Raw genomic sequence first — 18,070 nt, forward strand, 5'->3', positions numbered from 1 at the left:
CACCTGGAGTGGGTGGGATGGACCTCACGGAAATGGGTTATGCTCCAGGGGCTGTACCTGGGGACTTCAGGATGGTTCGATTAATGACGATATCAAAAAGGAGGCAAGACATATGGAATAAATGAACAGTTAGTCTTAAATGAGCGATGGGGAAATGCTTAGAGCATGAGACCATAAAGAGCAGTCACGGTAAATTTAGAAGCTATGTCTCATGCTTTAGTAATCTGCTGCAATTCTTTGAAGAGGTAACTAATGCAATGGATGAAGGATCTCCAGCCAATGGATATAATTGGATATTCAGAAGGCATTTGAAATTTGTCTGCCCGAGGCGTCTAAAGGTTAAGGCTCATGGAATTAATGGCAAATTTGCTGCTGGACTGAAAACTGACTTAGCAATAGGAATCAGAAGATGGTGATAAATTAGCACCCTCCAGCGGAGTTCTACAAGGTCTGTTCTAGGTCAGCTGCTATTCATACTATTCACAAATGATATGGGAAATGAGACTTCCGAGTAATTTTTTGTGTTTATACTGAGGTCAGGTGACGAGGGGAGACTGACTGCATAAAAAAATCCAAGCAAATGAAATCATGGAAGATGGGGACTGGGGTATGCAGGAATACTGAGAGGGAAGATAGGTTCTGTAAATGGGTACTAATAATAGTACCGTTGGGAGGTTGGGAGATGGATACATATATTCTAAGCACATTAGAACAGAAAAAATGTACACAGTGAAGGGTCATATTTTACAATTGGGAAAGGTGGAAATGAAAAGGGTGTGAAAAGGCCAAAACACGAACTGTAATATTTAGTGCGCAATCGAAGCAGCGTAATTGAACCCAGCAGAACCCTTTGATTGAGGCCACTTGCTTTTACTGGAGAAAAAAATATTCCAGTCACAGAGCTCAGGATTCTAGTTTAAGATTCTAACCTCTAGTCAAAGAGCTCTTAACCTCAATCCCTGGACTCTATTATACCTCCGTGTTCTGCTTATTTCCATTAATGGATGAACAGCTGGCAACAGGAGCCGAAACCAATCCACATCCACCATGAACATGATTAGATTGAAAGCTGTTGAATTTCTGCTCTGGATAAATGAAAATATTGGTTAGGCTGCAGTTAAAATATTGGCCGGAATTTTCTGGGGTCTGTACCAGTGCAATTGGAGGCGGGTCGGCTGGGAAATCTGAAATATCGTGCAGCACCATCAGCCCGCCTCCCTCGGGCACGTTTGCCGGCGCGGCAGTGACCCGAACAGCAGAGGTGGGGACCTCATTTAAATCATTATTAGGTATTTGTCAGATGCTTAAGCGCCTTTTTCACCCTACCTTTCAAATTTCCCTGGATGAGCACAGGAATCACGCAGCTCAGGATCCACGTCTGTGAGCCTGAGGCGGAAGTTGAATGGCCATTTCTCCAGCTGATTAATGCATAACATGAAACGTACAATAAAAAACACCCACCTCACACTTTGCTCAGGTAGAAGCTGTTGCTAACTGCATTGTCAGCACAGATTTAGCATTCTACATGTTGCAAGTGTTTCCAGCAACGTCAGCATGCACAGTCATCTCATTGGTAGAACCTACCACACCACTGTCATCTTGACTTGACCTGCCATCTATTCCATCAGTATGGGTGCCATTTATACTGTCGCACCATGGTCACGATGCGCCCCAACACTGGCACACCAGCAGCACCAACAACAGCACCACCAACGTTCTCCTCAACTACCTGACGCTGCACAGGACAGAGGGCATCAGCACAGGGCTGCAGTACACTGGCGGCGATACCCCCAACGCAGGGTCTACAGGCAGAGGATGAGTTTCCACAACATGCCTGAGCAGCAGTGTCAAAGGAGGCAGGTCATCGCAGACATTTGCACATTGCTGGAGCAACACCAGCAGCCCAGAGGAGCGGATGGACATAATTTCTCATTGGCTGTTAAAATCACCATTGCCCTAAACATCTTCACCTCAGGTTCCTTCCAGGGATCTGCAGCAGACATTTGCGGGATCTCGCAGTCAGCCACCCATAGATGCATCACACAGGCCACTAATGCCCTCTTTGACAAGTTGGCCAATTATATCAACTTTGCCACTGATGAAGCCAGTGTTACTAAGTGGGTGCTGAGCATTTCCACTCCGGCTGCCTTCCCACGGGTGCAGGGTGTCATTGACTGCACACATATGGCCATCAGGGCCCCCACATCACCCAGGAGTTTTTGTCAACTGCAAGGGCTTCCACTCCCTCAACGTGCTGCTGGTGTGCAACCATAGGAAGATCATCCTGCATGTCTGTGTAAAATTCCCTTGCGACTGCCACGACTCTTTCATCCTGTGCCTGTCCACCCTCCCTCAGCTCTTTGCTTCTCCAAACAGACTCTCCAGCTGACTGCTTGGAGACAAGGGCTATCCACTGAAGACGTGGCTCATGACACCCTTGAGGCCAGGTACTGAGGCCGAGGAGAGATATAATAAAAAGCCCATGTCCACCAGCTGTGTCATACAGCAGAAAATGCACCTCAGGTGCTTTGACAGATCTGGAGGAGCCCTTCAGTATGCATCAGCCAGGGTCTCCAACATCGTTGTGGTCTGCTGCACCCTGCACAACATAGCGCAGCAGTGAGGATTAGCGGTGCGTGAGGAGTGACTCACTGAGCGCACAGCCTCTTTGGAGGGGTAGGAGGAGCATCAGCTGGAAAACGAGGAGAAGGGGAAGGAGCAGGAGGAACCTGCGGTCCAGATCCCACCACCCGAGCACATTGCTGCCCTGGAGGCCAGGGAAGGGCTCATCATGGCCAGATTTACTTAACTTAATGCAGTACACCCATATGGCTGCCACATGCTGTGCCAGGCTCCAACACCCCACAATAGCACCATAAAGCATCCCTACAATGACCAGGCCATTCCTTTTACACTGGTCACCATTGCTGGAGATAACATTATGTCTCCCCATTCACTCCAACTCACTAATCACTTCTAAAGGTCCACACAAATTTTTCCATGACCGTAAAGTGGTGAAAATAAAGATTTTTTATCTGTGACATCACAGCAATGGAAAATTTACATAAACATTTAATAAAACACCCAAGTGGCTACCCTTGTGCATCTACTTGTGTTTCATCTTTCTCTTACTCATGCTTCTATGAGGTGCTACCCATGTGGGTTGAGCAGAGGTAGTGACAGCCTGCTCATTTCTCTGCTACGACTGCACAGACCCTTTTGGCGGATGTCCTCTGGGTTTTGGAGCCTGTGATGGCCCCGCCAAAGTCTGATCTTCCTGCGACTGTGCAGGGGTAGACTCGACCATCGCGATCCGAGGCAGCATCTGGGGCTTTGACTGAGGGGGAGACGACGGGGGAGAAGTGTGAGCACTTTGAGAGGAGCCCCCACTTCCATGGCCCCTCTCATGGGCCACCCACACTTCCCTGCTAGCAAAGAACTGGAGAGCACCTTGCTGCACAGCAATGGGGCCATGATGGCCCAATTTTACATTGACATCCCTCCTAGAGAGGAGATCTATGAGCGTCTGTCATCTATTCTCCATTGATAGCATGTGCTGATGTGAGTGCCACATTAGCTTCACCATGAGGTGGCCATCCTTTCCATGGAAGATCCTATAGTCGCCATGGTGGTGCTCATGTTGGAGATGGATGCCTCCTCTCTCTAGACATGTGTAGATATCAAATCACAAAACCTGTCAAAGCCTCTTGCACTTCTTGCTGCCCCTCCAGGATCGCCCTATTTCTGGATGGCCCCCCAAGGCTCAGCGTCTGCATGTAGTGAGCAGAGCTGGGAGTGTCCTGCACCCTCCGGCGAGGAGTCTCCGGACTGTCCCTGTCCACCATCTGCTCTTCCTCACTTGTGAGTTGTGACAGACCAGGTGACAACGTTACTCTGTCTCGCGCAGGACCCACTGAGGTGTGCGTATCTGCGCTGGTGCTGGGTGCACTTATGTCTGGTGATGGTGCGCCCTCAGAGGCTGGAGGCTTCTCTGAGGAGTCATCTTCCTCCTGGACAGCGGAGGGGGGGGAAGGGGGGGGGCCTCTTGATGGACCTGTGGGAGTGTAAAGAGATGAGTTTGATATTTCATATGAAGAATGGGTACAGATACCATGATGCAAATGATGAACATTCACTGGCTGCTGACATCAGTTCCCAATATGAGTGACTGCTGTATGCCATGTATGATAATGCAATTCTGTCACCAGATTACTGAGATGTCCCCCTCTCTCCTCCCACCTCCAGCTGCTCAATGACTCCCGAGACTTCCAAGGTTGACGTGGCAGCAGCAATCGCGTCACAGGCCCAAGCCACTCAAGGACTTTATGATGTGATGCTGTCAGTGATTGCTGGCATGAACTCGCAGACTGCTGCGTTTCAGGCTCAGTCTGCTCTGAGTCAGTCTCAGTGTGATGCCATGCAATCACTGACTGCTGCCATCCTCTCTGTGTTCTCCACAGTCCAACGGGGAAGTGACGGTGCCGAAGCAGGCCAGAAAGTTGTGCTCACACATCGTGCTCCGGATGCTGAAGCTCCACCCCATGTGAGTGGCACTGGGCTCCTGGAAATGGAAAGTGCTGTCCTTCCTCAAGATTCCAGCATTCCAGCTCCCACCGCTGTCACACCACCTTTGCAGCTACTGTGGTCTACATCCGAGACATCCCAGACTGCTGCCGCCGATGCTGAGGCAGTGGAGACTGCAGCCGGGCCTTCCAGGCCCAGAGTTGCTCCAGGGCGTCTTGCTGGGCCTGTCTGCCTCACACACACAGCAGCCCTCAAGCAGTATTGAGAAGGAGCAATAGGAGTAGAAGGGGGTTAACATAGAAACATAGAAATATAGAAATTAGGTGCAGGAGTAGGCCATTTGGCCCTTCGAGCCTGCACCGCCATTCAATAAGATCATGGCTGATCATTCAACCTCAGTACTTCTTTCCTGCTTTCTCTCCATACCCCTTGATCCCTTTGGCCATAAGGGCCATATCTAACTCCCTTTTGAGTATATCTAACGAACTGGCCTCAACAACTTTCTGCGGTAGAGAATTCTACAGGTTAACCACTCTGAGTGAAGAAGTTTCTCATCATCTCGGTCCTAAATTGCTTACCCCTTATTCTTAGACTGTAACCCCTGGTTATGGAACTCCCCAGCAACGGGAACATTCTTCCTGCCTCGAACCTGTCCAATCCCGTCAGAATTTTATATGTTTCTATGAGATCCCCTCTCATTCTTCTAAACTCCAGCGGATACAAGCCCAGTTGATCCAGTCTCTCCTCATATGTCAGTCCTGCCATCCTGGGATTCAATCTGGTGAACTTTCACTGTGCTCCCTCAATAGCAAGAACATCCTTCCTCAGATTAGGGGACCAAAACTGAACACAATATTCCAGGAGTGGCCTCACCAAGGCTCTGTACAACTGCAGTAAGACCTCCCTACTCCTATACTCAAATCCTCTCGCTATGAAGGCCAACATGCCATTTGCCTTCTTCACCGCCTGCTGTACCTGCATGCCAAACTTCAATGACTGATGCACCACGACACCCAGGTCTCGTTGCACCTCCCCTTTTCCTAATCTGCCGCCATTCAGATAATATTTTCTCTTCCTGTTTTTGCCACCAAAGTGGATAACCTCACATTTATCCACATTATACTGCATCTGCCATGCATTTGCCCATTCACCTAACCTGTCCAAGTCACCCTGCAGCCTCTTCGCGTCCCCCTCGCAGCTCACACTGCCACCTAGCTTAGTGACATCTGCAAACTTGGAGATATTACATTCAATTCCTTCATCTAAATCATTGGTGTATATTGTAAATAACTGAGGTCCCAGCACTGAACCCTGCGGCACCCCATTGGTCACTGCCTGCCATTCTGAAAAGGACCCATTTATTCTGACTCTCTGCTTTCTGTCTGCCAACCAGTTCTCTAGCCACATCAATAGATAACCCCCAATACCATGTGATTTAATTTTGCAAACCAATCTCTTGTATGGGACCTTTTGAAAGTCCAAAAACACCACATCCACTGATTCACCCTTGTCCACTCTACTAGTTACATCCTCAAAAAATTCTAGAAGATTTGTCAAGCATGATTTCCCTTTCATAAATCCATGCTGACTTAGACCGATCCGGTCACTGCTTTCCAAATGCGCTGTTATTTCATCTTTAATAATTGATTCCAACATTTTCCCCAGCACCGGTCAGGCTAACCGGTCTATAAGTCCCCATTTTCTCTCTCCCTCCTTTTTTAAAAAGTGGATTTACATTATTAGCTACCCTTCAGTCTATAGGAACTGATTCAGGGTCAATACAATATTGGAAAACGATCACCAATGCGTCCACTATTTCTAGGGCCACTTCCTTAAGTACTCTGGGATGCAGCCTATCAGGCCCTGAGGATTTATCGGCCTTCAATCCCATCAATTTCCCTAACACAATTTCCTGCCTAATAAGGATTTCCTACAGTTCCTCCTTCTTGCTAGACCCTCGGTCCCCTAGCACTTCCGGAAGGTTATTTGTGTCTTCCTTAGTGAAGACAGATCCAAAGTATTTGTTCAATTGGTCTGCCATTTCTTTGTTCCCCATTATAAATTCACCTGATTCTGTCTGCAAAGACGTTGGTCTTTACTAATCTTTTTCTCTTCACATATCTATAGAAGCTTTTCAGTCAGTTTTAATGTTCTTTGCAAGCTTCCTCTGATACTTTATTTTCCCCCTCCTAATTAGACCCTTTGTCCTCCTCTGCTGAATGCTAAATTTCTCCCAGTCCTCAGGTTTGCTGCTTTTCCTCGCCAATTTATATGCCTCTTCCTTGGATTTAACACTATCCCTAATTTCCCTTGTTAGCTGCGGTTGAGCTACCTGCCCCTTTTTATTTTTACTCCAGACAGAGATGTACAATTGTTGAAGTTTATCCAGGTAATCTATAAATGTCTGGCATTGCCTATCCACTGTCAATCCTTTAAGTATCACTCGCCAGTCTATTCTGGTCAATTCACGTCTCATACCATCGAAGCTACCTTTCCTTAAGTTCAGGAACCTAATCTCTGAATTAACTGTATCACGCTCCATCTTAATAAAGAATTCTACCATATTACGGTCACTCTTTCCCATGGGGCTTTGCACAACAAGATTGCTAATTAGTCCTCTCTCATTACACAACACCCAGTCTAGGATGGCCAGCTCTCTAGTCGGTTACTCGACATATTGGTCTAGAAAGCCATTCCTAATACACTCCAGGACATGCTACTCCACCGCATTGCTACCAACTTGGTTAACCCAATTTATATGTAGATTAAAGTCACCCATGAAAACTGCTGTACCTTTATTGCATGCATCCCTAATTTCTTGTTTGATGCTCGCTACTACTGTTTGGTGGTCTGTACACAACAACTCCCACTAGCGCTTTCTGCCCTTTGGTATTCCACAGCTCTACCCATACAGATTCTACATCATCCAAGCTAATGTCCTTTCTTACTATTGCGTTAATTTCCTCTAACCTGCAATGCTATCTCACCTCCTTTTCCTTTCTGACTATCCTTCCTGAATGCTGAATACCCCTGGATGTTGAGTTCACAACCTTGGTCACCCTGGAGCCATGTCTCCGTAATCCCAATCATATCATAATCGTTAATAGCTGCCTGCGCAGTTAATTCATCCACCTTATTACGAATACTCCTTGCATTGAGGCACCGGGCCTTCAGGCTTGACTTTTTAACACTTTGTCCTTTTAGAATTTTACTGTAATGTGGCCCTTTTTGACTTTTGCCTTGGGTTTCTCTGCCTTCCACTTTTACTATTCTCCTTTTTATCTTTTGCTTCTGCCCCCATTTTATTTCCCTCTGTCTCTCTGCATAGGTTCCCATCCCCCTGCCATATTAGTTTAACCCCTCCCCAACAGCACTAGCAAACACTCCCCCTAGGACATTGGTTCCAGTCCTGCCCAAGTGCAGACCATCCAGTTTGTACTGGTCCCACCTCCCCCAGAACCGGTTCCAATGACCCAGGAATTTGAATCCTTCCCTGCTGCACCACTGCTCAAGCCACATATTCATCTGAGCTATCCTGCGATTCCGACTCTGACTAGCACGTGGCACTGGTAGCAATCCTGAGATTACTAACTTTGAGGTCCTACTTTTTAATCTAACTCCTAGCTCCCTAAATTCAGCTTGTAGGACCTCATCCTGCTTTTTACCTATATTGTTGGTATCTATATGCACCACGACAACTGGCTGTTCACCTTCCCCCTCCAAAATGTCCTACAGCTGATCTGAGACATCCTTGATCCTTGCACCATGGAGGCAACATACCATCCTGGAGTCTCAGTTGCGACCGCAGAAACATCTATCTATCCCCTTACAAAAGAATCCCCGATCACTATAGCTCTTCCACTTTTTTTCCTGCCCTCCTGTGCAGCAGAGCCACCCATGGTGCCATGAACTTGGCTGCTGCTGCCTTCCCCTGGTGAGCCATCTCCCCCAACAATATCCAAAGCAGTATATCTGTTTTGGAGGGAGATGGCCGCAGGGCTCTCCTGCACTACCTTTCTACTCCTGCTCTGCCTGATGGTCACCCATCCCCTATCTGCCTTTGTAACCTTTACCTACGGTGTGACCAACTCACTGAACGTGCTATACACGACATCCTCAGCATCGCGCATGCTCCAGAGTGAATCCATCCGCAGCTCCAGTGCCGTCATGCGGTCTAACAGGAGCTGCAGCTGGATACACCTCCTGCACACATAGTCGTCAGGGACACTGGAAGCATCCCTGATTTCCCACATGGCACAGGAGGAGCATGACACGGGTCTGGGCTCTCCTGCCATGACTTAACCCTTAAAATAACCTAATGTGGCAACAATGTCAAAGGTTTCTTACTGACAAGATAAGGAAAAAAGAAAAACTACTCACCAATCAATCAGCCAATCACTTACCCTCTTGGCTGTGACATCACACTTCGTTTTCTTTTCCTCCCAGATCGGGGAGTCAGCACTGGTGGGGAAAACAACACAAAGCAACACCTCGCGCTCCCACTTGCCCGAACGCTCCCACTTGCCCGAACTCTTACCTTTGCACTCTGACCTGCCGCTGCACTCCGAGCAAGTCTGGACCAAGCTCTCTCTTTTTATACTGTTTCTAGCTGACTCACCACTGCCCTGTTTAGGGAACCAGTTTTTACTAGCTGGCCAATTAATTAAGCTAGCTTGCTTGCTTGCCTCTGCTTAAACCTACAAGAATCCTATCTGTTTACTATTTCAGTTTTACTTAAACTTGTAATCTTATTTTGCCTTTAGAAGCTGCTAGAAATTCTCACCAGTAATTTACACCAACCTTGAAATGGTTTAAAAGGGATTAACCCTTAAAGTTCTACCATTTACTAAACTCTTACCTTTACACTCTGACCTGCCGCTGCAAAAATGAGGGGTGGGAAATCTCAGGCTAAGTTTGACTGTGGACTTTGCTCACCATGGGCAGATGTGCTCATCATGTAATTAATGCATGTAAATATGTTGTTGCACTGTTTGACACAACCTCTTGGTTGCAGTGTGTGTGCCTAAGATGCCACATGGATGGAGCTGTGGGATAAGAACATAAGAACATAAGAACATAAGAATTAGGAACAGGAGTAGGCCATCTAGCCCCTCGAGCCTGCTCCGCCATTCATGGCTGATCTGGCCGTGGACTCAGCTCCACTTACCCGCCCGCTCCCCGTAACCCTTAATTCCCTTATTGGTTAAAAATCTATCTATCTGTGATCTGAATACATTCAATGAGCTAGCCTCAATTGCTTCCTTGGGCAGAGAATTCCACAGATTCTCAACCCTCTGGGAGAAGAAATTCCTTCTCAACTCGGTTTTAAATTGGCTCCCCCGTATTTTGAGGTTGTGCCCCCTAGTTCTAGTCTCCCTGACCAGTGGAAACAACCTCTCTGCCTCTATCTTGTCTATCCCTTCCATTAGTTTAAATGTTTCTATAAGATCACCCCTCATCCTTCTGAACTCCAACGAGTAAAGACCCAGTCTACTCAATCTATCATCATAAGGTAACCCCCTCATCTCTGGAATCAGCCTAGTGAATCGTCTCTGTACCCCCTCCAAAGCCAGTATATCCTTCCTTAAGTAAGATGACCAAAACTGCACGCAGTACTCCAAGTGCGGCCTCACTAATACCCTATACAGTTGCAGAAGGACCTCCCTGCTTTTTGTACTCCATCCCTCTCACAATGAAGGCCAACATTCCATTCGCCTTCCTGATTACCTGCTGCACCTGCAAACTAACTTTTTGGGATTCATGCATAAGGACCCTGTGCGGAGGGGAGTGGGTAGGTCCGAAAGCCTCCTCGTAGGACTGCTCCTGGGCACGGCCAAGGGTGCCATCAGCCGGACCAGGCAGCGGGCGGTCGAGGGGGTCGTTCCACCTGACTGCCTGCCTCTCTTCCGCTCTTACATCTGGTCCAGGGTGTCCTTGGAGATGGAGCACGCGGTGTCCACCGGTACGCTCGCGGCCTTCCACGAGAGGTGGGCACTGGAGGGACTGGAGTGCATCATCACGCCCGGCAACCAAATTTTAATTTGATTTTACGTTTTAAAGTTTAATTTGTTTTAATTGCCAGTGCTTTTAGTGTCCCCCTCCCCTTTTATAGGGGGCACTGGAAAAAATGTGATTTTAGCGCCCAAAAAAAAACCAAAAAAAAAGAAAAACACAACAAAAAAAACACAAAAAAAAAGAAAAAAAAGGGCCTTGTAAATGTCTGCTGTGTCATCCAGGGCGGGTGGCATGGTTTAATGTTTTTTGTTTTTCAGATAAACTCCAAAAAGAGTTTTATGCATAAGGACCCCCAGGTCCCTCTGCACCACAGCATGTTGTAATTTCTCCCCATTCAAATAATATTCCCTTTTACTGTTTATTTTCGCAAGGTGGATGACTTCACACTTTCCGACATTGAATTCCATCTGCCAAACCTTAGCCCATTCGCTTTACCTATCTAAATCTCTTTGCAGCCTTTCTGTGTCCTCTACACAACCCGCTTTCCCACTAATCTTTGTGTCATCTGCAAATTTTGTTACACTACACTCTGTCCCCTCTTCCAGGTCATCTATGTATATTGTAAATAGTTGTGGTCCCAGCACCGATCCCTGTGGCACACCACTAGCCACCGATTTCCAACCCGAAAAGGACCCATTTATCCCGACTCTCTGCTTTCTGTTCGCCAGCCAATTCTCTATCTATGACGAATGGAACTTCCCTTTGTCCATGCATTCTTTCAATTCATTGTGGTTAATGGTGTTTCTATGGGACATTGTGTTGTTGTTTTGTTATTTGCTGAGGAGGGCTTTGGTTGTGGTGTTTGAGACAACCACGTTGGTTTCATGAATAAAATGTTACTTTGACCATTTTGCATTGGCGTCTTGAGTATGATTGTGGACTTTAACAGAGATTTGGCATTATGGTGGCACATAGCACAGTTAGTATTAGCTGCATCGCTCATCTTCCTCCATTCAAGACACCCGATGCATTGTGAGCCACTGATGTGTGGCTCTGGCACTGGCAGCATTGCCATGCTGCCTCCACCGTGGATGGTGCTCCTCCTGGTGTGGCTAGCCATTCGGGGCCTCGCCAGGCACCTGTTCCATGTTCTCCTCCTCCCGATGTGAGGCTGCAGGTCTATCTGTGGGACATGGCATATCTCTCTCAACACTTCCTCTCGGATGCGCATCCTTCTCACACACTGTTCCTCGGAGAGGTGAAGGTATGAACGTTGCTTCCTGTAACCTCGTGGAGTGTAAGGCCTCCTGTCCTTCGTGGCCCTGCATGGCCAACAGCCCTTCTATCTAACCAGAGCATTGAGTAGGCAATGCTGGCGAACTAGTAATGCACCCATTAAATTATTGCACTCATGCTGTAAGGACCCTGTAGTGGCAGATCATTCTTCTGATTTAAAGTCAGGGGTTCACGCAGCGTGCTGAGTGAAAGCATGCTGCTCAATGTGCCCTCCGATTTATGATCCCTCTTACTCCCTTTTAGTACACTGCACATAGCACCAATCGACCGTGAGACCACCTGGTTTTTCGAGCGTGACTTGGGGCAGATGTTAAATGCGGCATTTCCACCTAATTTAGCGACCGGGGCGCTAGCGAGATGTTGCACGATGACTGATCTGAATGAAACTACAGAGCGAGGCGGTAGCGTATTGCGTCGCCACAAACCCGGCACCAAATTTCCTGGTGGGGGGCTGGAAGCTGGCCGCCCGAGCGGTAAGCATTTCGAGACCCATTACCGCCCCTCTGGGGCGCTAATATAGGTGCAATCCAACTGAATTGTCAGTCCTGACTGTGCCCAACAGTTGCCCCTCCCGATAGATGAAATGCCCATAAGTGAATTGAGCTCTGCCATCAGTGAATTGTTCCCCATCAAGAAACATCTTCAGAATCTCTCCACTCACGCCTTCTTTCTAGTGCCTCTTGCCTGCTGCCTAACACTTTGTCAATTGACTCTGCCACAATCCAAAGTGGCACTTTAATTGTGCTCCTGACCAATGCCTTTGCTCCTGCCCCTGGTTCTGGCAGTTCCCAGATCTGGGCTTGGGTATATTTTTTGGGCCCAGGCCTGTGTGCTGAACGAAGTCCATCCTCACTCACCACCCCTCCCTATCTCCTCCCTCAGTGTCCCCAGCTTCATCCCCCCTCCCTCGGTGTTCCCAGTCTGTACCTTTCCCCTCAATGCTTCCTGCTTTTCCCTCAGTGCTTCCACAAGCCAGCCTTCCTGTTGTGCACTTACGTCCCGGAGTACTTCCAAACCCCAGCCCAGCCCACTCTTCCCACACTTCAGCAGCCATCCACTACAGATCCCAGATTTCACCCTTTCCTTGTGTTGCCAGCTTTTGAGTTCTCCCAGTCCTCCCCCTGACTGCCCCTGGTCCCTGGTCCTCAGCATTCTCCGATCATCCAGTTGAAGGATCAAACTTCTCTGTGGAGTACTTCCTGGCAATCTACCTCTTCCTCTGCAGTGCTCCCAGCCTCACGCTCCACCAAGTGCTCCTATCTGCCGATTGCTGCCAGAACCCAAAGTCCTCCCAGTCAACGGCTTGCAATCCCACCTCTCACATCCTCAAAGGGTTCAATTGTGAGGACAGGTTGCATAGACTCCTTGAATATAGAAGATTGAGGGGCAACGTTCCCTCTAAGCAGCGCGGCTGTGTGGCAAGGCAGCTCTCTGCCGGTCCCATGCAGCCCAGGACCGGATTTTTCGATATTAAGTTGGTGCAGGCGCGAAACTATGAATGGGCCGCACACCCCCAAAAAATGGAGGAACAAAAGGATGACCTAATTGAAGTGCTTAAGCTGATTGTAGGATTTGATAGGGTGGGGTAATTGTTTGACACTCTGGTGAGAGAGTCCTGAACAGGAGGGCATAGTAATGTGTGCACCTGTGAGTGTCCTCACAGGGTTGTAGATTGTACGCGAGAGGTGGGCACCGGAGGAACTGGAGTGCATCATCACCCCCGGCAACCAAATTTTAATTTGATTTTATGTTTTAAAGTTTAATTTGTTTTAATTGCCGGGGTTTTAGTGTCCCCCTCCACTTTTATAGGGGGCACTTGTAAAATATTGAATTTTAATGTCCTAAAAAAACAAAAAAAACCCTACAAAAATACAAAAAAAACAATAAAAAACAAAAAAAAGAGGGCTGTTATAAGTGTCTGGAGTGTCCCCCAGATCGGGGGGGCACTCGATCTAATGTTGATTTGTTTACTCTAAAAGAGTTGTAGATTGTACGCGAGAGGTGGGCACCGGAGGGACTGGAGTGCATCATCACCCCCGGCAACCAAATTTTAATTTGATTTTATTTCTTTTAAAGTTTAATTTGTTTTAATTGCCGGGTTTTAGTGTCCCCCTCCCCTTTTATAGGGGGCACTTGTAAATTACATGATTTTACTGCCCAAAAAAAAAATCACAAAAGGAAAAAAAAAACACAAAAAAACCCACAAAAAAAACAAAAATAAAGAGGGCAGGTATAAGTGTCTGGAGTGTCCCCCAGATCGGGGGGCACTCGATCTAATGTTTGTTTTGTACTCCCTAAAAGAGTTGTAGATTGTACGTGAGAGGTGGGCACCGGAGGGACTGGAGTGCATCATCACCCCCGGCAACCAAATTTTAATTTGATTTTACATGTTTTAAAGTTTAATTTGCTTTAATTGCCGGGTTTTTAGTGTCCCCCTCCCCTTTTATAGGGGGCACTTGTAAAATATATAATTTTAATGCCCCCCCCCAAAAATTTTAAAAATACACAAAAAAAACAACAAAAAACCCCCCCAAAATATTAAAAAAGAGGGTAGTTAAAAGTGTCTGGAGTGTCCCCCAGATTGGGGGGCACTTGATCTAATGTTTATTTTGTTCCCTCCCCAAAAGAGTTGTAGAGTGTCCACAAGAGGTGGGCGCCGGAGGGTCTGGAGTGTATTATCACCCCCGGCAACCAAATTTTAATTTGATTTTATATGTTTTAAAGTTTAACTTGTTTTATTGCCGGTTTTAGTGTCCCCTTCCCCTTTTATAGGGGGCACTTGTATATATTTATGCTTCTAGTGCCCAAAACAAACCCCACAAAAAACACAAAAACCCCCCAAAAAAACACAAAAAAAGGGCATTGATAAGTGTTTGGAGTCTCCCCCAGATTAGGGGGTACTTGATTTAATGTTTAATTATGTTTCTCCAAAAGAGTTGCAGAGTGTCCGCGAGAGGTGGGCGCCGGAGGGATTGGAGTGCATTATCACCCCCGGCAACCAAATTTGAATTTGATTTTATATGTTTTAAAGTTTAATTTGTTTTAATTGCCGGGTTTTAGTGTCCCTCTCCCCTTTTACAGGGGGCACTTGTATATATTTATGTTTTAACTGCCCCCCAAAAAAAGCAGAAAAACCCACAAAAATCACCAAAAAAACCAAAAAAAGGGCATTGATAAGGGTTTGGAGTGTCCCCAGATCAGAGGGCACTTGATTTAATTGTTCAATTTTGTTTTCTACAAAAGTGTTGTAGAGTGTCCACCGGTACGCTCGTGGCCTTCCGCGAGAGGTGAGCACCAGAGGGACTGGAGTGCATCATCACTCCCGGACACCAAATTTGAATTTTATCCTTAATGTCTAAATTTTAATTTGTTTAAATTTGTCGGTTTTAGTGCCCCTTTAATAATAGTTGTAGAGCTGTTGCGTTGTGAGTGGCTTAGCCAGTCACGTGATGTTCACAAGACTCAATAAAACCCCAGCCAGTTGGGTTCAGGGGGATCCACGATGAGGCAGGTGGTTGTGAGCCTGGTGGATGAACTGGTAATGTGTAGTGTGATTGTTAAACCTTTGGAAATAAATCAACTAGTTCTTAATAGCAATGTGTTGCTATGAATTCTTAAGCAAAGAACCCATGGAGCAAATACATTACAGGCATAACCTTAAAATTAGAGCTAGGCCATTCAGGGCTAATGTCAAGAATCACTTATTCGTGCAAAGAGTAATGGAAATCAGGAACTCTCTCCCCCAAAAAGCTGTTGAGGATAGGGAGTCAATTGAAAATTTCAAAACAGAGAATGATAGATTTTTGTTAGGCAAGTGCATTAAGGATTAAGGAACCAAGGTGGGTAAATGGAGTTAAAATACAGATCAGCCATGATCGAATTGAATGGCAGAATAGGCTCGAGGGGCTGAATGCCCTCTTCCTGTCCCCACGTTCCTCTCCCCATGATTATATCAGCTCCAGTCCTCAATCAAAACTGAACAATCGTAAAAATATGACAGAGATAAAACAGCAGCCATTTCTTGCTGGTCTCGGCTGGTTTCTCCTGACATGGAGAGGAGTTGCTAAGAATTTAGAAGCAGCTGCTACTCTGGAAACCAACTTTTCACAGCAATAACAATGACCCTAAAATTAACCTCACGAAGCGCCTATTTCAAACATGTCCCCACAGGAAGCAGTTGAGCAGGTAGAAGAGTTGTGACCTTAAAGGGACAAGTCAGTTAAACACAGCTCCACCTTAGCAGCAGGTAGCTTTCCACAGAACAGTTCCTGAGAAAGGACTAGCCCTCATTATTATCTAAATCTCAGAATTCCCGTGACATTAAACATTGGGAAATCAAGACCAGCACAGTCCCCAGGTGAGAGGGGTTGATGGGTTGAGGTAAAGCACAGTAAATAAAGACAGTGTATCACCCCCACACTGAGATATAAATGGGGAGAAATTTCACAGGTCCGCCATGATCTAATTGAATGGCAGAACAGGCTCGAGGGGCTGAATCGCCTCCTCCCATTCCTATGTTCATATGATTACGTGGGGAACAAGAGACAACAGTAGATTGGGAATAATGAAACCCGAAAGTTCGTCCAGTTCTGGATGATGTAGAATTTACCAATATCTCGCAAAGATTCCAGGTACCTTTCCCCTACAGAGGAGAAGAATCCCTTTCTGGGCTTTTAAAATGAGTTTAAAGGGGCAGACGAAGCCTGCGGGGGATAAAGGGGGATGCATTCATGGAGACCCCCCCCCCCCCAGTGTTTGGACTCATAGGAAAGGGAATTCAAAATGGACCTAAATTACAGAAGCTTGAGATTCCCTAAACATCTATGGGAAGGAGTATATCAATTTTAAGATTCTACAAAATTTTGGCTGCAAAAAAAGAGTTACCAAATACAGGAGGTGGGGCCAAATTCGTGCATTAAGGACCCCAGGCTATGCACCCTCTAAGAGATAATCGAATTACTCAATCAAGCACAATGGAAATCATGGTCAAGAAACTGGACAATCCTAAAACAATGCAAAACCAGTGGTAGCACATTCTCACACCCTAATCGAGATACTGCTGACAAAGGAGACATTTGAAAATCAATGGACAGAACAGTTTAAACAGAGCCCAAGAGATTTGATGGGAGATAACGGAGCCTTTTTTGGGGATATATCTATCCCCCAGTTTTACAAGGAAAGACTAGCAGAACACAGACTCTAGCAGAGCACAGACTCAAACACAGACAGACACAAGCAGCCGGAGCTGGGGAGTGAAGAAATGGAGTCGTGAAGGAACCTACAAGAAATCGTCAAGGACCGACTGAGCACGAGGCCCACGAAATGGAAGGTTGTCAGCAACCAAATTGACAACCACTCTACAATCTACTTCTGAACGACCCAACAGGGGAGAAATTACCAAAAGGGACTAACTAAAACTATTCCTAACCAAAGAAAGTGGGTACTTACCCCATACATCCAAAACACAACTTACCGCATCAACGGACGCACCCCAACCGAAGACTACGCAGTCCGAAGTCCTCTCCTCCGTCCGGGGTACGGCTCGCCTAGAAGGCCAAGTGCAGCGAACCCCGAAACCGCGATTCACCGGCAACTGTCTAAAGGGATTGGTGAGCATAGCCCCTGAACCCTCAGAGCTATAACTTAGTTAGTTAGGGGAATTGGGAGTGGGGAGGCTGGGATAACTTGTGTAAATGTATCTGCAATCTCCTCTCTACCCCATTTAGAGTTTAAGCTGTATTCTTTTCCGCACAGGCTGTAATTTGACATTTTATTCAATGTGTTGTAACCTTCAGTGTGTATTGGTCTGTGTGTGTTATGACAGGTGTACCTTTTACTTCTTTTTTAAACACAATAAAGCCATACCTGCTTCCTACCTTGAAACTGATTGTCTGTCCAAGTCTGTAACAGTCCCTTCATAATTCCAGTGTCTAGAACCAAGGATGTGGTAGCGATTCGGAACCGCTCATATAAGGTCAGAAGGGAAAGCTGACCCCCTGCAAACCACCCCTTACATAATGGCGACCCAGATGGGACACTGGTACAAGGGACTTGATAAGAGAGAGACTGGTTTCAGGAAACGAAGCAAAATGGAAGAGGGGATTTCCTCATATGTGTTTAAGAGGGTAAATGTGGCTAAGGTGTGGGTACTCGATCTATTGTATGCTAAGCGTCCAGAAGATGCTGCAGCTCAATAGACCGAGAGCAAGGACCATAAAAAGTCAATAGAGAAGGCCATTTGGCTAATTTTCCTTCAGCAACAGATCCGGCTTCTAGATGAGGAGAATGAGAAATT

This window comes from Pristiophorus japonicus, chromosome 8 (genome assembly GCF_044704955.1).
Source record: "Pristiophorus japonicus isolate sPriJap1 chromosome 8, sPriJap1.hap1, whole genome shotgun sequence".
In the NCBI taxonomy this organism is placed as follows: domain Eukaryota; kingdom Metazoa; phylum Chordata; class Chondrichthyes; family Pristiophoridae; genus Pristiophorus; species Pristiophorus japonicus.